This window comes from Pimephales promelas, chromosome 13, assembly GCF_988280905.1.
Source record: "Pimephales promelas chromosome 13, fPimPro1.hap1.1, whole genome shotgun sequence".
Lineage (NCBI taxonomy): Eukaryota > Metazoa > Chordata > Actinopteri > Cypriniformes > Leuciscidae > Pimephales > Pimephales promelas.
The window spans coordinates 21,712,425-21,729,377 of record NC_142781.1 but is presented as its reverse complement, the minus strand read 5'-3'; the positions used below and the strand labels follow the sequence as shown (position 1 = coordinate 21,729,377).

Below are 16,953 nucleotides of genomic sequence, written 5' to 3'. Positions count from 1 at the left end.
TAATCAGTGTCCGATGCAACAACTGTCTCTCAACGTGAGTGACAGGAATGGAGAGGGAATAAATGAACAGTTCTTTAATACTGCAGAGCTCCAGAACAGGCGCTGACACAGACAACAGTTATGCAATCAAGCAGGAGAGTGGAGCAGTTTTGCCACATTAGGCAAATCAATAGGGAGCCTCTACACCGTTGCTGCAGGGGAAAGTATCAATAATGCACCTCAAGGTTTTCAAACCTTCTAGGTATGCTTCCACCTAAAACGACATTTAAAGCTTCAGAAAGCCAACGTTTTCTTTCATTTGGATAAGAGAGACAGAGAGAGAGAGAGAGACCAGAGTAAAATGGAGAAATGTGTGCCCTATGCGTCTGCAAACCTCAAACTGGGTCACATAAATCAGCCGGCAGACTCGTTCATCAATTGCAAGAGGTTCTTTTCCTTGTAGCCTCTGACCAATCTTCATTTCAATCTTAAATCGACTTCAGTGGAAAAGGGATATTGATCTTTGATCAATGGTTTTTTTCTCTCTGGTTTAGAAGGATCACAATAAGCTTGATAAAAGAAAGGTCAGCTTTAACAGAAGCACCTGTTTCAGATAGGCTGTCTAAACAGGCTCTTAATGTCTGAAACAGTCAAGGCACTGCTTTTGAAACACTGAGATTTGTCTTCATATTGGGCTATTCCTAAATGCTACGCAGAGAGAAGAGATTCGGTTGTTCTTCAGCTTGACTATGTCTGATGACAGGGGCTTTCTGTGTGGATCCTCCCCAGAAAAAGGCTGCCATCATCACTCCAACTGGGTGTGCCCCATATGGTGGGCGTTTGTGGACTCAGATTAAATCAGGCCCTGTGGTTAGAAATGAAGCAGCGCTGCAATGCTTATAAAAAGATGTTCTTACACAATAAAACATTACACAAAACAACTTAGCACACCATAAAAAGGGCATCAGACATTGCAATAGTGCCCTAAAACTGCAGTTTTTCCTCTTTGTCGCCATCTCTGTTCGAAATCTGCAATTGCCGTCATCTGCGGAATAATCAACTTTACGTGAGATGAACTTCAACACCCTCGACGCGGCACAGTTTGAATGAACACAATGTTTGAGGAGAGTGTCAGGCTGTCAATCACCCCACCGGTGTGGATACTGCCATTTATAATCACAGATTATTCTTTTTGGAAGTTTGACCAACAATAATTTTCACCAGAAAATGTCATCTGAACGAGTAAGTAACATCCACTTTTGTTCTGGTTCTGACAGTAAATCGCCCTGATTATATTTAAAAATCGCTCATCATATCACGCAAAACCGTGCAAATTATACTTTGTTCTCAAATTGTTAAATGTTAACAATGTCATCGTCGTAATGTCCTTCCGACATGGATTGTTTTTTTTTTCGCATGGGCCGGTTGCGGTATCTTTTTTCTGTAGCACTCCGAAGTCCGAACAAAGTCTTTTACATTTTACAGCGGGTGAATCTGTTGTCACTGGTGATTGTCGTTTGAACCTTTCTGGATCCGCTATTAAATTGATACGTTTAATTATGTCAAGTGCTGTGAGAAAAGGCTATAAATCTCCACCTCCAACATCCTCACTCGCAACGTAACTTATACTAGCCGAGACTCCTCCTTTGTGTGTACAGATGTGACGTAATGACACAAAGACATGCTCGAATCTGCAGCCGACATCCACCAGTACCACTGGAATTAAAAACATTATAACAAGCTTCCCGCTTTGAATCGAGTTAAGGAAAGCAGATAGTTTTGATCATTGGCTGGTTATGTATTTTCTCAAATATGTATTTTGCATAGCCTAATTCTCAACCCAAAAAAAGCTATGGACTGCAGCTTTAAAGAAATATTACAAGTTCAATACAAATTAAGTTTAATCAACTGCATTTGTGGTGTCTTGACAATTTGACAACACTGTTGTCACGATGACAAACCTTAAACCTTATATTCATTAAAATGTTGATTATAATCATCAAAAATGACAATTTTTGCTTCATTGTAGGAGGAATTGAAAAAGGTAAATAGCGTATTTCTTTGTTGCACGACCATTCAATAGTATAACTGGGTTTCTAACAATGGAAACCTTAATGCAAATAGGTGGAGTGTCCCTTTACTGCAATCAAACTTGCTTCGCAACCTGTGGTTTCTTCCGACAAAGAAAAAAAATAAAAAAATCGAATGTTTTATCAGACTAATTTTTTATTGATATCGATCGCGCATCGCGATACATATCATTATTGTGGTCTTGCCTAGCCCTACAAGGAACAAGTCCAAATTATTTTTGAGATAATAAACAATGCTGACAACAAATGCTGTTGACTTTGCTTTATTTTCATTGAAGCCTGAATATTCCTTTAATCAAGCTTTACTCTTCCAAATCACAAAGCGAATTCCTGACCCAATAACAACAAACAGACATTGTAGGATGTATTCCCAGGTTCTTGTGCCATAACATGCACTAAATTCCACTGCCACACATGAACGCCAATGACATCCAGTTTGCAAGGTAGCATGAGGGTAAAGAGACTGTTTGAGAGAAAAGTTAAATGTGTTTGGGGTACAACACTTTACCAGAACACTGAGCATAAGCAATGTCCATTGAAAATCACTGGTATAAAGGACTCTCTGTTCCAGGGTGTCTGTAGTTCTCTCTGAGGTGGGGAGACAGAGATGGGGGGTGGGGAGGGGAGGAGGGGTCATGGGCACCCCGTGGTAGTTTCCTGTGAGCGGTGGCGGTCTGGCTCATGTGAAACTAATGAGCGTGGACACAGCCAAGCCACACCAGGCCAGCTGCAGGTCGTCTGGTCCACCCTGCCCTGCTTTTCTACTGGAATTCCAGAGAGATCTGCAAAGCTGGGCGAAGAAGAGAAACAAGTGAAAATGCCACGCGATCAAATTTCATCCAGTCCAACGATATTCAGTGAGCGAAACACAAAGAGGCTAGCACCTTTAAAAGGACAGCACCCCCCCACACCCCCACCCTAGGAGGAGGCATGACATTTCATCAGAGGACACTGTGCCTTGACAGACAAGGCTCGCCCTTTTCCGGAGGGAGCTTGAGGAATGCTTCACTCAGCCCACAACCCGTCCTCAAAATGTGAGATTCAGCAAATACAATTTCATAAAACATCATCTAATTAGGTCCTAAAAGGTCAGACCAGCACAAGACAATGAGATGTTTTCTAAGGAGATTGGACACATTCCAGTAGCCTTTTATAGATGCCAGAATTGGCACGTCTGATTTGTTGCTATAGCAAGGAACCTAAAAAACATCAGAGGAACATTGTGTCACTTCAAGATGATAAATTCAAGATGTTCCTCCTTTTAATAAAAGATGTAACAGACCTAAGTAAAGCAAAAGCACAATAATTCCAAAGTTAATAAACAGGATATATACGAGAACTTTCTTTGGCATGAATTTCAAAGTAATTAATATGGATTTATCTTGACTGATGATGATGTTCAAAATGCTTTGGCCACAGCGGTCAGGGAAAGAATTGACAAACACATAAGCCAAAGCTTTTCCCTGTCATCATTCTTAGCATTCATTCATTCATTGTCAGATAAGCACTTCTAAATAATGCAGCACTGTTCTCAGGCGAAGCGTCAGTGTTTTATTGGTTATTCATTGATGGAAATGTGATATGTAACTGGGTAAATCTCACAAAGTGCTTTCCAGGTCACATTTTACCACAGCCCCCACATCGCATCAAAAAAGATGACTAGAGAGAAAGAAAAATTATATTTCGCATAAATATAGTCTATTATTAGCCTCTCATTATTATAATGTAAAATTCAGTCATATGCTCAAATAAATAACATCAATTAAATATTTGGGATTAGCTCTAGAATATCAGGTACAGTTTCAGGTTTATGGGTATAAAATATTTAAAATCCTTTGTCTTAAAATAATTACAGCCTGCGTGACAAAGAAAGACTTTTCACAATGGCACCATCATACGAACAGTTCTACTGATGTGAGAATGGTTCACTAGATACATTAACAACCTCTGGTATTACACACGTCAGAAGGACAAGTAGGCTATCTATGTTTGATGCTTTTATTGGCAAATTGGCCTGCTTCCTGTTTGCGCTTATTTTTCCATTCATCTAAGCATCCTTATCTCTCTATATGCTCTGCAAAAAGGAAAATGCCATGCTGACTTCATTAATTTCTTCAAACTATGGCAGTATGAGGTTCAGAACGTCTTTACTATAAATAAAACTTGGGCTGGATATATTGTCATGTAATGACTCATTTTGATGTTCATAAGCCAATTCAAAACAGATTAAAAACAACATAGCTTTTGGATTTTCTACACACAAATTTGAGTTTAATAACTATTTCCCAATAAATTGCATTTAACAAAACTTCATTATTATCTTGTATGAGTCAAATCAATCATAATATAAATTTGTAGTTCACTTAGGCCTATTTGACAATATACATTTTTTAGAAACATACATCAAATGAAATAAAAGGTGTATTATTTTTTTCTTCTTTTTGTGTGTGCATCTTTTCACTTTGTTACCGAGCCATCAAGGAAAAGTGCTGGACCTAGCTGAAGGGTTTTGGGATTATCTAATCAGAGTAGTCGAGGTAAACGGTAGTGCTACACTTTGACAGATAAGAACAGAAGGACCGAATGAGAAGCCAGCTGATCAATACTGCAATCTACCACCTCACTGACTTAATCATTATTGTTAATACTTTAAAAATCACCCCTTGCCATTTTAGCTGACAACATGAATGAGTCTACTGGAATATCATTGTCAATATTAATTAGTCTAAATATCTGTTGTGCGTTGGAGTGCAAAGCATACTGGGTCGCATAATTCAGTTGTGTCCAAATATTTTTGATCAATGAATGAAGCAACTAGAATAGAAAAATAATGCAAAAACGGGAATCTGAAAAATGGTACAATTTATGTCCCCTTCCTTGGCAAGATTCCACCACTGTTACATTTTTAAAAGGACTTTCATCAGCTCGCACTCCCAGTAGACTCAGCCTATGACCCTTTCAGCGATGCATGAATGAATGTAGGAGGAGGAGGAGAAAGGAAAGGAGGAAAAGAATGGTGTGGAATTCCCGGATCATACAAATGTTTGACTGAGCCACATGATATGACAGTGGAAGATAGCTTGGCTGTGGTTAGAGCACGGTTATGCACAAGTCAGACCTTTAGTGTGCCATTAGTGTCACAGACCTTTTGGTGCTTCCATAAAACCCAGGAATGGTAAGGCAAACAATCGTACAGCCTGGCAGTGGCAAAAAACAAGTGCAAAAATCTATAACCAAATGTAAATGATTGACTAATGAGACTTGCTCAATTTCATTAACACATTGAGACAGAAAGCATGTATACATGCACAGTAAATAGAGCTACAGCAGGTTTTTTGCCTAGTTGAGCTACACTACAGTCTTCATCTGTCTGTTAAAAAAAATAGACATTAAAAAGCGTAAATTTATCTCAAATTTAAAAAACACATTCTAGATCACCTGCCTTGCTAGATGAAGTCGAGCTACAATTGCATTATCTAGATCTGTTAGTCCAGCTTCACAAAAAGCTGACTGGCAGAACTTTAGTTGGACTAAAATATGGCATTTTAAAAAGACAAATTAATGCTTTAGTTCAAATGAAATCAAACCTCTGAAGTGTAAGAAACTTACCTAATGTTAAACTAAACGTGGGATGAATGAACCCTGTGTGGGATTCTTTGCACTAGCCAAATCTAAACCAGATGTGGAACTCACAATATCTAAATCCATTTTTCAGCTTCCTTGCGCTCATATTCTGCACCAGAACAGCAAGACAGAGAGAAATGCAAGCAATAGAGACAATTACCTTAATGAATGGTGTCCTTTCTATGTAATTACATCTACGCTTTTAGCTGCACTTTCCACAATCAGCCAGAATAAATTTAGTGATTTGGCCACCATACATTTCTTTGGAAGCTCCATGTTGATATCATGACTCCAAACTTTTGTGTATGGAGGACTAGGAGTGACACTTATCGATTTAATAATCCAAACATAAAAATGGAAATAAAGAAATGGACAAATAAATAGAACTATTGAAATCACGTTTTTAAATGTAGTCAAATGGTTAAATAAATTAGTAGCCTAAATGATTTTTAAATATAAAATATTTCTATAAAATTAACTCTTTATAGCAGATAAATTATAATTTTTAATACACATTTTAAAACATACTTGTTCACTTACGTCTTGTCTCGGATGCACGCTTCAATCCGATGCAGAGACTCCAATAATTAGTGCCAGTGAAATCACAAAACAATTTCTCTGCTTGATATACAACCACTGATGAACATATTTGGTTTTGATGAGGAAAAAAAAACTATACGAGTGCAGATTAGAACCCAGAACCTGTGACAGGTGAAATAAAGCCACACTTTTGTGGGCCGCTTACCATGCTCCATGGCTGCAACAGAACAAGTGGGAGCGGCAAGCACTTCCAGAAATCCAGTGGCTACTATGGACCAAAACATGCACGTTTGAAACCAATGATTGGAATCAAAATAACACATTTTCTAAACGATTCCAATGGCATTGTTATGTTATAAAGATGATTGGATCATTATGATTATGATGCTAATGGGATCGTTATTTTTTAACGGATCCAAGTTGGAACCGGTTCTCTATGTCCAACCCTACTCCTAGTCCTCCATAGTTGTGAACTTCTGACACCTGACCTGAAGCTTGTGAAGTACTACTGACTAAAACTTATTTATTACTGTACTATCAGTCTTGGCTACTTCTGTTGTACAAGAGACAAATAAATGTAATCATACCCATGCCGTTTCTGAAGACCGCTCTGCTATACAAGACTTTAGGGGATAGTTCACATGAAAATTAAGTCATTAATTACTCACCCCCATGCTGTACCAACCACGTAGGTTGTTGGTACAGCCAACCACTTCGTTCATCTTCGGGACACAAATGAAAATATTTTTTGATTAAATTTGAGAGCTGGATCACTCCTACATACTAAGGGATTGCAACTTGACGGCCCAGAAAGTCATTGAAAAAAATGATTAAATATTATGAATGTATATGAATAATTAATATTTATAATTAAATTATAATGTATTTATAATTATAATATGAATAATTATAATTAATATTAATTCATAATATATGAAATATGAATTATAAATATTATATATGTGACTACAGTGGCCCAAGTATAAGTTTATCAAGCGATGAGAATACTTTTTGTGCGAAAAAACAAACAAAAATAACGACTTTATTCGACTATTCCTTTTCTTCCTTGTAGGCCTGAGATGTCCACGACGCATACTCAAGAACTGAACAAGAAGTAGTTGAAGAAAAACGTCATCTTCTCAATTCCCGCGCATGCCTTGTGGAAATCTCTTGCACTCTCGTCTCAAGCCCACAAGGAAGAAAATGAATAGTCGAATAAAGTCGTTTTTTTTTTTTTTTTTCCACACAAAAGGTATTCTCGTCACTTGATAAACTTATAGTTGAGTCAAGTTTCAATCCCTAAGGGAGCCTATGTAGGAGTGATCCAGCTCTCAAATTTAATCAAAAACATCTTAAAGGTATAGCGGAGGATTTTCTTTTTCCGGGTGGGTAGTCTATACTATTGGTCCACCTAAGTGTCAATCATTCTGGTGATATGTTTACGTAAGGCCGTCGTATGTGCTCATCCCTATGTAGTTTTCACTTTCAGGTGTATTAGCCTATGTCAGAGTTACCGTTTCAGCCATTCCTTTTGGCTGAGGGTCGAAAGAGAAAAAATGTATACGAAGTTTATGATAAGAAGAGAAAGGCCGCAGAATATAGAAACAAGACCAGAGTGATTTTGGGTGAATATCACACGCTGGCGTGCGCTAAAAGCACAGGTTGGGCTTCTCACTGATGCCGCAGTCGCGAAGATTCTACCAGACAGGTAAAGTTTGTCATACTATTTGGAGAAATCCATTTAAAATCACTAGTAAAAGTTAATGCAAGCTACTTAGCAATGCTAGCCCTGGCACAAGTCATGCACCGCATAGACACGGTAAACATCTCTCAATTTGTCTTTAGTAGCCTTTTGACCAAATGGTAAATGGTATCAGGCTGAAATATTCTAAAACCTTGTGTGTTCATGTGTTCATATTCTAAAACCTTTTGTGTTTATTATTACACAAATGCAACAAGCTAACTTCTCCATTACATATGCAACTATGTATAAAAATAACCTATTAATACCTACGTATTAACAATGAGATATATTAGGTTAAGGACCAACGTAATAGCACTGCTTATATGTTGCCATGTAACGTAATTGCGATTTGCAAAATAGTTTCCTCAGAACGTATTTCGTGTGATACAGGGTTGCAACATATCATGTCTTGAGTCCTCGGTCACTCAATCGATCAGTATAATAAGTAATTAAAACACGGAAGGGCATTTGGCATGTTGTCTTTTTTATGAATGTTTTTGAGTTAGTTTATAATTTGCAACATAATTGTGCAAGGCGTATTAGGCGTTCCCTCTCGGGAGCAAGAGTGTTGTGTTTCTGCATGTGCATTTTTTTTTTAAAAATGGAGAGGGCGGGTCTTCTCCAAAATTCGGAAAGACCCTCCGCTATACCTTTAATTTGTGTTCCGAAGATGAACGAAGGTCTTACAGGGTTGGTACAGCATGGGGGTGAGTATCTAATGACTAAATTTTCATTTTTGGGTGAACTATCCCTTTAAGACTTAAATAGAGCAGGCTATTCTTAAAAACCACAGAGAATTAGATCAACACCAGCATTATAATGTATTTGACATCTGCATCCACTATGTCCACAGTTTAAGAGCTTGGTCCAAAGACAGGAAAAATTGGGCTGGCAGGTTTTTTGGTCTTCATGCTATAAAAACAGAGCAATATATAAGAAAACAAAAACTCCAACCACATTGGACAACTAAAAAGTGTGTCCAGAATAAAATTGAAACTGGATCTTCTTCCTCCCTGAGGAGAGACTTTTGTGAAGTATTTCTGTGCTAAGCGTGACCTGATATGCCAGACCAGATACAGGTAGCATAGGCGTTCACTTTCTCAGAACAAACGCTTCGATCCAGATGAAATAAAGGAAGTGAGGAGGCTTTACTGGGCGAGACAAAAGTTGTTCATATGACTTTGTTCTCATTAAGATGAGTCATTGTGACCATGAAACCTAATTTCTGTGAAGCAGAGGAGTGCTGGGGGGCTCTCTGAATTCTAGAGTAGGGGAAATACCAATCACAGGACGCATTTCCACTGTCGGGCCAAAACCAAACGTGCTAGCCAGTCACGTTACTTTCCACTGTTACTTCCGGGTCTTGATTGGGCCTCCTCTGGACTTCCTCGGGAGCAACCCCAGGGGGTATTGGCCCTCCGAATACCTTGGTCCAAAGCAGGCGAACTAGGGCTTGAGGAGTGGTCACGAAAAAAGGCAGTTTATCTAAGTCAGGAGAGGGTCAACAGTCAACACCGCTGCTCATTTTCAATGTTATCATGTCAGGCCTCAAAGACATAACTTTTAAGACAATTTTCAGCTCAAACCTCACTTTCAGACATCAGCGAGTGTATAAAGTAACTTACGATTGCGAGCAAGTAGTCTGCCTCGTCTGTCTTGAGTATGCTGGTCACATGATTTACTTCAAATTTTTTGTGATCAATATCAGCCTGACCTAAATCCAATATGACTGGCATTAGTGCAGAACATTCAGATTTTGAGATAAGTAAATAATAATATATATTAAATTTTCTTCAGAAAAAAAATAAAAGAATACTTGTAACATTTGTTGTGAAAATTGTCTTAAGGTGCTGAAGGAGAAAATTAAGTATGTTCTTCATTTTGTTAGCATGTTTTGAAATGTATGTGACTCCTGAGTCACATTGCCTATTTAAACTTAAATAATTGTAATTCAAGAATGCTTTGGAATGTAGACCTAAGTTTGGTTGTTTACCAAAACTGGTTATTTTAAGTTGTTTACGCTGTTATAATAAAACAAAATCATTTAGCAAATGGGAATGGGAAGCCACATGAGCTGCTTCACACACTATATCCTTGTGGAAAGGTGAAGTAGGCAGACGTAGTTTGCACTTTGCATAGACACACATGAAGACATATAGTCTGCAGTGAGAAGGATGACCAGGAGCCCCAAAGTTTCTCAGAGTAAAGTATTCACCATCATCTCAGTGTGGCATACTAACACAAACAACTACAACACAGCATGTCAATTAAAAAAGTATCAGTGCTAAAAATATAAACACTTAATTTAAATATATATACATCAATAACACAACTTACCCTAATTAAAGTCCGATTTAATCAGAGTAAATGTGAAAAAAACATTCTGTCCACTCCAGGCCAAAAAAACAAAAAAAAAAACAACACTAAATACCCTGTCCGCAACTCAAAGCAGGGCATTCCAGCAGTAAGTTGTGGTTTCTGAACACACACTCCAACAAACCACTTTTTCCCATTTCATGCCTTTAAAATGAATGAATAAAATTCTGCAAGATCTGAGGTCTCATACAAGAGTCAAGCCACAGAAGTAATTATGAATGAGAATTATTTCACAACACAATATTCCTGAAGGACTGATACCCTCAGGCATATGGCAAGCAGTTTTAACATTTAATCCATAAATGTACTAGTATATATTTACATGCAACTAATTTGAGGGCAGCATCACCTCTACAAATAAATAAATAAATAAATCTGGTAGCATTGGGGCTGACAATAAATCATTAAGCTTAATTTAGGGTGCAGATGAAATTAACTTTAGTTATTATCATTCATGATGTCTTAATATTAATTTAAAAACAAACTGAGTGAAAATAGCCAATAAACATCCTACTGTTTACATTTAATTAATCATTTTAGGACAATCTTTGAAGGATGAACAAAAAATGTGTTGGTCATTACATTAAAAAAAACATTTATATATGACATTATAGTTTTGAAGGGCTGGAAAAAGATGTGTAGTAGGCAACTTGTAAGCGTTTGACTATTTCTGTTGTCATCATATTTATCGTTAGCTAACTTGCTACATTAGCCTAAATCCATGGTGAATGCTGCTGATTTGTGAACTGAAAGCCTTCTAAGTGTTTCTCCTGGATTCCAAGTCAGCGTTGTTTGATCTGATATCTATGGCTATAACAGAACTCTGCGCTGAATCAGAATGTTTCTCACTGGATCTCGTAGCGATGATGTTATTAATTCTGAGGCGAATTCAATGGATTTCTTCACTGGATCTCTTAGTAACAGTGTTGCATGATCGAGATCGGCCCGCGACTGACAAGTTTGGGGCTTTATTTTACTGTCAATGGTTCGCAGCGCGGCTCAATAAGAAAGGCTACGCGCTGCTCTGTCTATTATTGGTCCGAACTAATAAACGGTCCGAGAAGCATAAATGACGTACACATAGCGTACTGTCGTTCCACTTTCATTTTGTTTGCATTCGCTGCTCGGTAACGAGTCGATAGATCACTTATTGCTCAGACGCACATAGCAGGTTGTGATATTTGTCTCCGGCTCATTCCCACAGACGTTTTCGTGTGCTCCCTATTCTTGTCACACTCACTCATTCCGGATTCATTGACGTGCCCCTTCGGCGTTTTAACGCGTGGCAAATTTACTGTTCGCACATGTGCGACGATGTAAAATTCAGTCGCACTCTCTCAAATTTTGGTCACAAAATGCTCTTTTCTCGTTTTTCTCTTACATTTATCACACACACACACACACACTGAAGACACTGAAGCACGTGTGACGCTTGCATTGTTTTTTGACTATATGAAGACAGAAATGCATGAACTTCCTCTCCAGGATCTAGATCCACTCTGATAGGGCGTCTTAATAGTGCGCTCTCAACATTTGACAGGAAAATAACGCCATAGTTCTGCAGCATCCATCTTCCCTGTAACGCAACACCAGAGCACTGCTGTTTAGTTTACCCTCGCCTCACTGTCGCGGCTTAGAGGTGCAAAATTGTAAAGGGTCCATCTGAGACAGTGTCGCGCAGCGTAACGTTCATTCCGATGTATAATTAAATACATCGGTATGGAGGTATATTAAAAATAAACATCATAACAAAAATATACACCGGTTTTCAGTATGAACCGGTATACCCCCAAGCACTACAGCTATGTTCTGTGTTCAGAGTTTGATTGAATGTGGGGCACAGAAGTTTAACTTCCTGAAATGTCAAAAATATTCAATGAAAATCTATGAAAATAGCTACATGTGATCATGGTCAACCTGCAAGTTAACACAGAGGAAACCCTTCTGCACTGCAATTTACCATTACTTTTTATGATACAACTTCACTCCTGTAAGATATAGCGGATCTAGAGAATGGCATTTCTATAAGAATTAGTGAAATGGCATTAAAGCAATTGAAATAAATCCACCGCTGAAGTCTTGGTCTTTGAACAGCACTGGATTTCATTAGATGATGATGTTGAGGGGTAGACTAAGGAACGGAGTACTTAATTCCCATGTGTGTTTGTGAAAGAGAGAGCTCAATCAACCCATTGGACAAGGTGAAATATTGGGACCCGAGTCAGCCTGTCATTTTAAGAGAAGGGGGAGGGGGAGTGGTTGCCAAGGACAACAAGGGGGAGTGGAAAATGAAAACATGTCCCACTTTCCTTTCCCCATCCAATTTCTCTCTCCAGTGACAGCAGCCAGAGGTCAAGCCAGTGTGCTTGTGGAACTACAGGGACCTTCAAAGACTGCAGACTGAAAAAAAAATTGATTCATATTTCTGCATCCATCAGCCAACTACAATTTTTGGCTAAATGTTGGGGGGAAAAATTGCAAACCATTATAGCAATTATGTCAGCAAAGTCCAAATAAATAAGGATGCAGTTCTTAAAATGCAGCATATTTCCTTGTTTGTCTGAAATGCAAAAGCCAAATGAGCCGAAACATCATTGTACTGAACATGAGGACACATCTGATCACATCATAACATCATATTTTTGCTGCGATAAGTTTATTATAAGATTATGGATGTGTTGTAAACAAAAGTTCAATAAAACCTTCATACCTGGGGCAGGGTTAATCAATGCAAACGGATTTGCAGTTGTCTGATACTTTTCAAGGTTAACTTGCAAGTTTCTCATGTTACATTGTCCAAAAAATACAACACACAACACAGTCAGTCTGCAAAACCCTGGCACACTGCTATAGAGAGAGACAGTGAACTAATTCATAACAGCAAAAGATTGTATAAGGATTCTTGATGGACTGACCGTGAGCTGAGAAGCATTTATCCCAGGCAGCACTCAAGATGAAGAAGGCCTGACGGTTCACATGTGAGTTGGCAGAACTGTCACTTGTCCTATCAGGTCAGTGCTGCGTTGTCACTACATCTTGCATTCACTGATTAATGTGTACGTGTTTTCATGTCTTGCAAACTAAAACATTTGTCACGAATTGGACGCGTTGAAAATTCTGATTTTTAATGACACCAAGTTAACATTATATCCAGCTGACTAGTAGTGACTAATGTAGATTAGGTTTGCAAGAATGACTGGAGAGTGCAGTCAACCTTTATAATTGTGCTCAACCTTTATAATTTACAAAAGATTTCTGATTCAAAAAAAGTTGTTCTTTTGAACCTTCCAAAAAATAAAATAATAAGAAATGTTATTAAGCACCAAATCAGCATATCAGAGTGATTTCTGAAGGATTGGGACACTGAAGACTAGGGCAATGACTGCTAAAAATTACAATTATAATAAATTACATTTTTAACAGTATTTTTGATCAAATGCAGCCTTGGTGAGCAATGCATAAAACATAGCCTGACTTCGTCATACTCATATTCTAGTCAGAATATGAGTCTGATACTGCTCCATAGGGCTTTGATTATGAGGCGTGTCTAAACCGAACCAGCAGAAAAGAAAAACTCTGCACTCAATTGGTTAGTCCTACAACCAATCAGAGAAACGCAGTAAGTATGTTGAGCTACGCAGTTGTCAACAGAACTCAACTACACGCACGCTGGAAGTAGTAAAATACTGAGTGTTGCTTCTTTTACTTGGTCCTCTATGAGTGCGACCAAAGGAGAAACCGCAACGACCACATGGTTTTCATTGCGTCCCATCTTCTTAGCGACCATCGGAGAGGGTTGATAAATTAAACTTTTGCCGAATCCCGTATAGGAAGGACGCCAAACACATCTTTCCGATCGACAAATGCCTTGATTGCAGTTCTCTGTTCGTCTTTTAAAATGAATACGCTGTCGATTTATTTTACAACAGACGCGATAGCGGAATACTCAATTATCCAGCTGCAGTCAACTTTGAGGGAAACCAGTTCAACCCAATAATAATGTGATGATTACGTAACTGCAGATCATCTGTCCATCATCGTATAAAGCCCGCCCTGCAATTTGATTGGCCCGACAATTTCTGAATCGATCATAAGTACTCCTTAATGGATCGAGTCCAGACAGAACTTCCCGACCAAAAAATGTTATGGGTGGGGTTCGGGCTGGCATCCAGGCTACATAAAAGACTACTAAAAAAAAAAAATCTTATTTACTGGCCCAAAAAAAACAGCAGAAAGAAAAAAATAATAATGTTAAGCCCTACCCATATGTTTCATCTAGTGCCATGCACACTATGCATTGTGCTTTTTGCAATAAAGGCTAAAACAGCTCACAAAACAATTAAAGTTTTGAAGAATATTTACTCAGCTCATTTCCACACAATTATAGCACTTAATGAAGCATTAAAAACAACATAAAAAATACACAGCAAAAGCTGTTCCTCTGACTCTTGCATTAAGCCATGAGGAAAAGATCAAAATATAAGTCATTATTCACTGAGGTCCTATCACAAACTGTAACAAACAAATTATTATGAACCAGAACAGTGAATAAAAAAAGCTGATTCATAAAGAGTTAGTTCACCCAAAAATGAAAATTATGTCATTAATGACTCACCCTCATGTCGTCCCAAGCCCGTAAGACCTGTGTTCATTTTCGAAAAACACATTCAGATATTTTAGATTTAGTCCGGGAGCTTTTTGACCCTCCATTGAAAATGTCTAGGGGCGTCATGATTCTCCAAATCCTTGATTCGATTACATTTTCGAATCAAGGTTACTGTTCGATTCGATTCTCGATTTTTATCAATCGGCCCATCAGGATGCTCTCTGTTTTGCATGCGCTACATGACGCACACACGCAAGGTCTCTCAAAGTCTTCCGCGAGACTTGGGATGTCAGCAAACTGTGTTTTTTTGAGATTGTGAATTAATTTTAATCCACCCTTATGCGAAACACTGTCCTTATCCAAAAAGGAAATAAAGACACCATCAAAGTAGTCCATGTGACATTAGTGGGTTAGTTAGAATGTTTTGAAGCATCGAAAATACATTTTGGTCCAAAAACAAAAACTACGACTTTATTCAGCATTGTATTACCTTCTGGTTCTGATGTCAAGCTGCGTTCAGTGACACTGATAGCGTAAGACGCTGCTAACGTGTATCTGGTGCGCCCAAGCTTCGTTTACAGTCTGAGGGAGACGCACGCTGTAAAAAAAAAACAATCTTCGCAAACCTTTCCAAGGATTTCGACACAGAGGAAGACCATATTTATTTGAACCCGAATACACAGACACACCAGAACACGTCAGCAGCGTCTTATGCCAACAGCGTCACAGAACGCGGCTTGACAACAGAACCGGAAGACAATACAATGCTAAATAAAGTCGTAGTTTTTGTTATTTTTGGACCAAAATGTATTTTCGATGCTTCAATCTAACCCACTGATGTCACATGGACTACTTTGTTGATGTCTTTATTTCCTTTCAGGATAAGGACAGTATATCATACATATATTTCCAATGGAGGGACAGAAAGCTCTCGGACTACATCTAAACATCTTAAACTGTGTTCCGAAGATGAACGGAGGTCTTACGGGCTTGGGACGACATGAAGGTGAGTTTTCATTTTTAGGTGAACTAACCCTTTAACTATTAACTAGTTCAAACAATTAAAAAAATCAGACTGATCTACATCTCAGCAGGTTTTAGATTACTATCTCTCTGGATGGGAAGATTATCAGTGAATAATGAATTCAAAATCATATGCCTAGCAGATTTTAAAAACCATATAACTTGTAGTATAGAGCACACAACAACTTTTTTATTTCCAACTGAGCTGTGGTCACTGATATTCAAGAAAATTCTTCAAAAAAAAAAGTCATATCTGGGGGCTCTGTACAGAAGAAAGTCCTACAGGTTTGGAAATAACATGAGGGTGAGTAAATGATGGCAGAACTCACATTTTCAGGTCAACTATCCCTTTAACACAGAACTGCAGCACCGCCAGACGTAAATCTGACTTAACTGTTGGCACAAGCACATATTGCAGCACAGCAGCAGAGGAAAGGATGGCCTACATCACAGGAAGATGAAAAAAGAGGGGGAAACCCCTACACATCGACCACAGTCACAACACGTTTACAACATACTGCAGGACAAAAACCACAAACTGCTCTCTTCACTCAAATGTTTCTTTAATTACCCAAGTTGATGAACAAGAATGCTGCTGATTGCGCTATATTAAGGACAACATTCTTTCAACAAAGAAGCTGCAGATAAAAACCCACAGAATTGGATTGGTTTCGTTTCATTAAAATGTTTATCTTTGATGGTCATGGCACAAGGCTATAAGTAAATCACACTGTCTCTACTCTTGCTGGGGGGGGGGAGTTGCTGATATCTGATAACCAAGGAACTTGAAATCCAGCATTTTGGGTTGCCAAACAATTCTTCATTAGCAAATCTTTCAACAAATTTTAAGGAGTCATGTGGGAAACTGAGAGACACTGTAGAGGTGAATGAACTCTGGGGGACAAACAGGATGGGACTTGATGTAAACCAATTTGGTCATCAGTTAAAACTTTACCTTTAATTAGACCCTG

At 38.4% G+C, this 16,953-nt stretch overlaps 1 protein-coding gene across 1 annotated transcript in view; it reads right to left on the bottom strand.

The window, feature by feature from the left end:
• Positions 1-16,953, bottom strand: part of btbd7 (BTB domain containing 7) — a 49,958-nt gene that overhangs the window by 31,715 nt on the left and 1,290 nt on the right. The window lies entirely within an intron of this gene.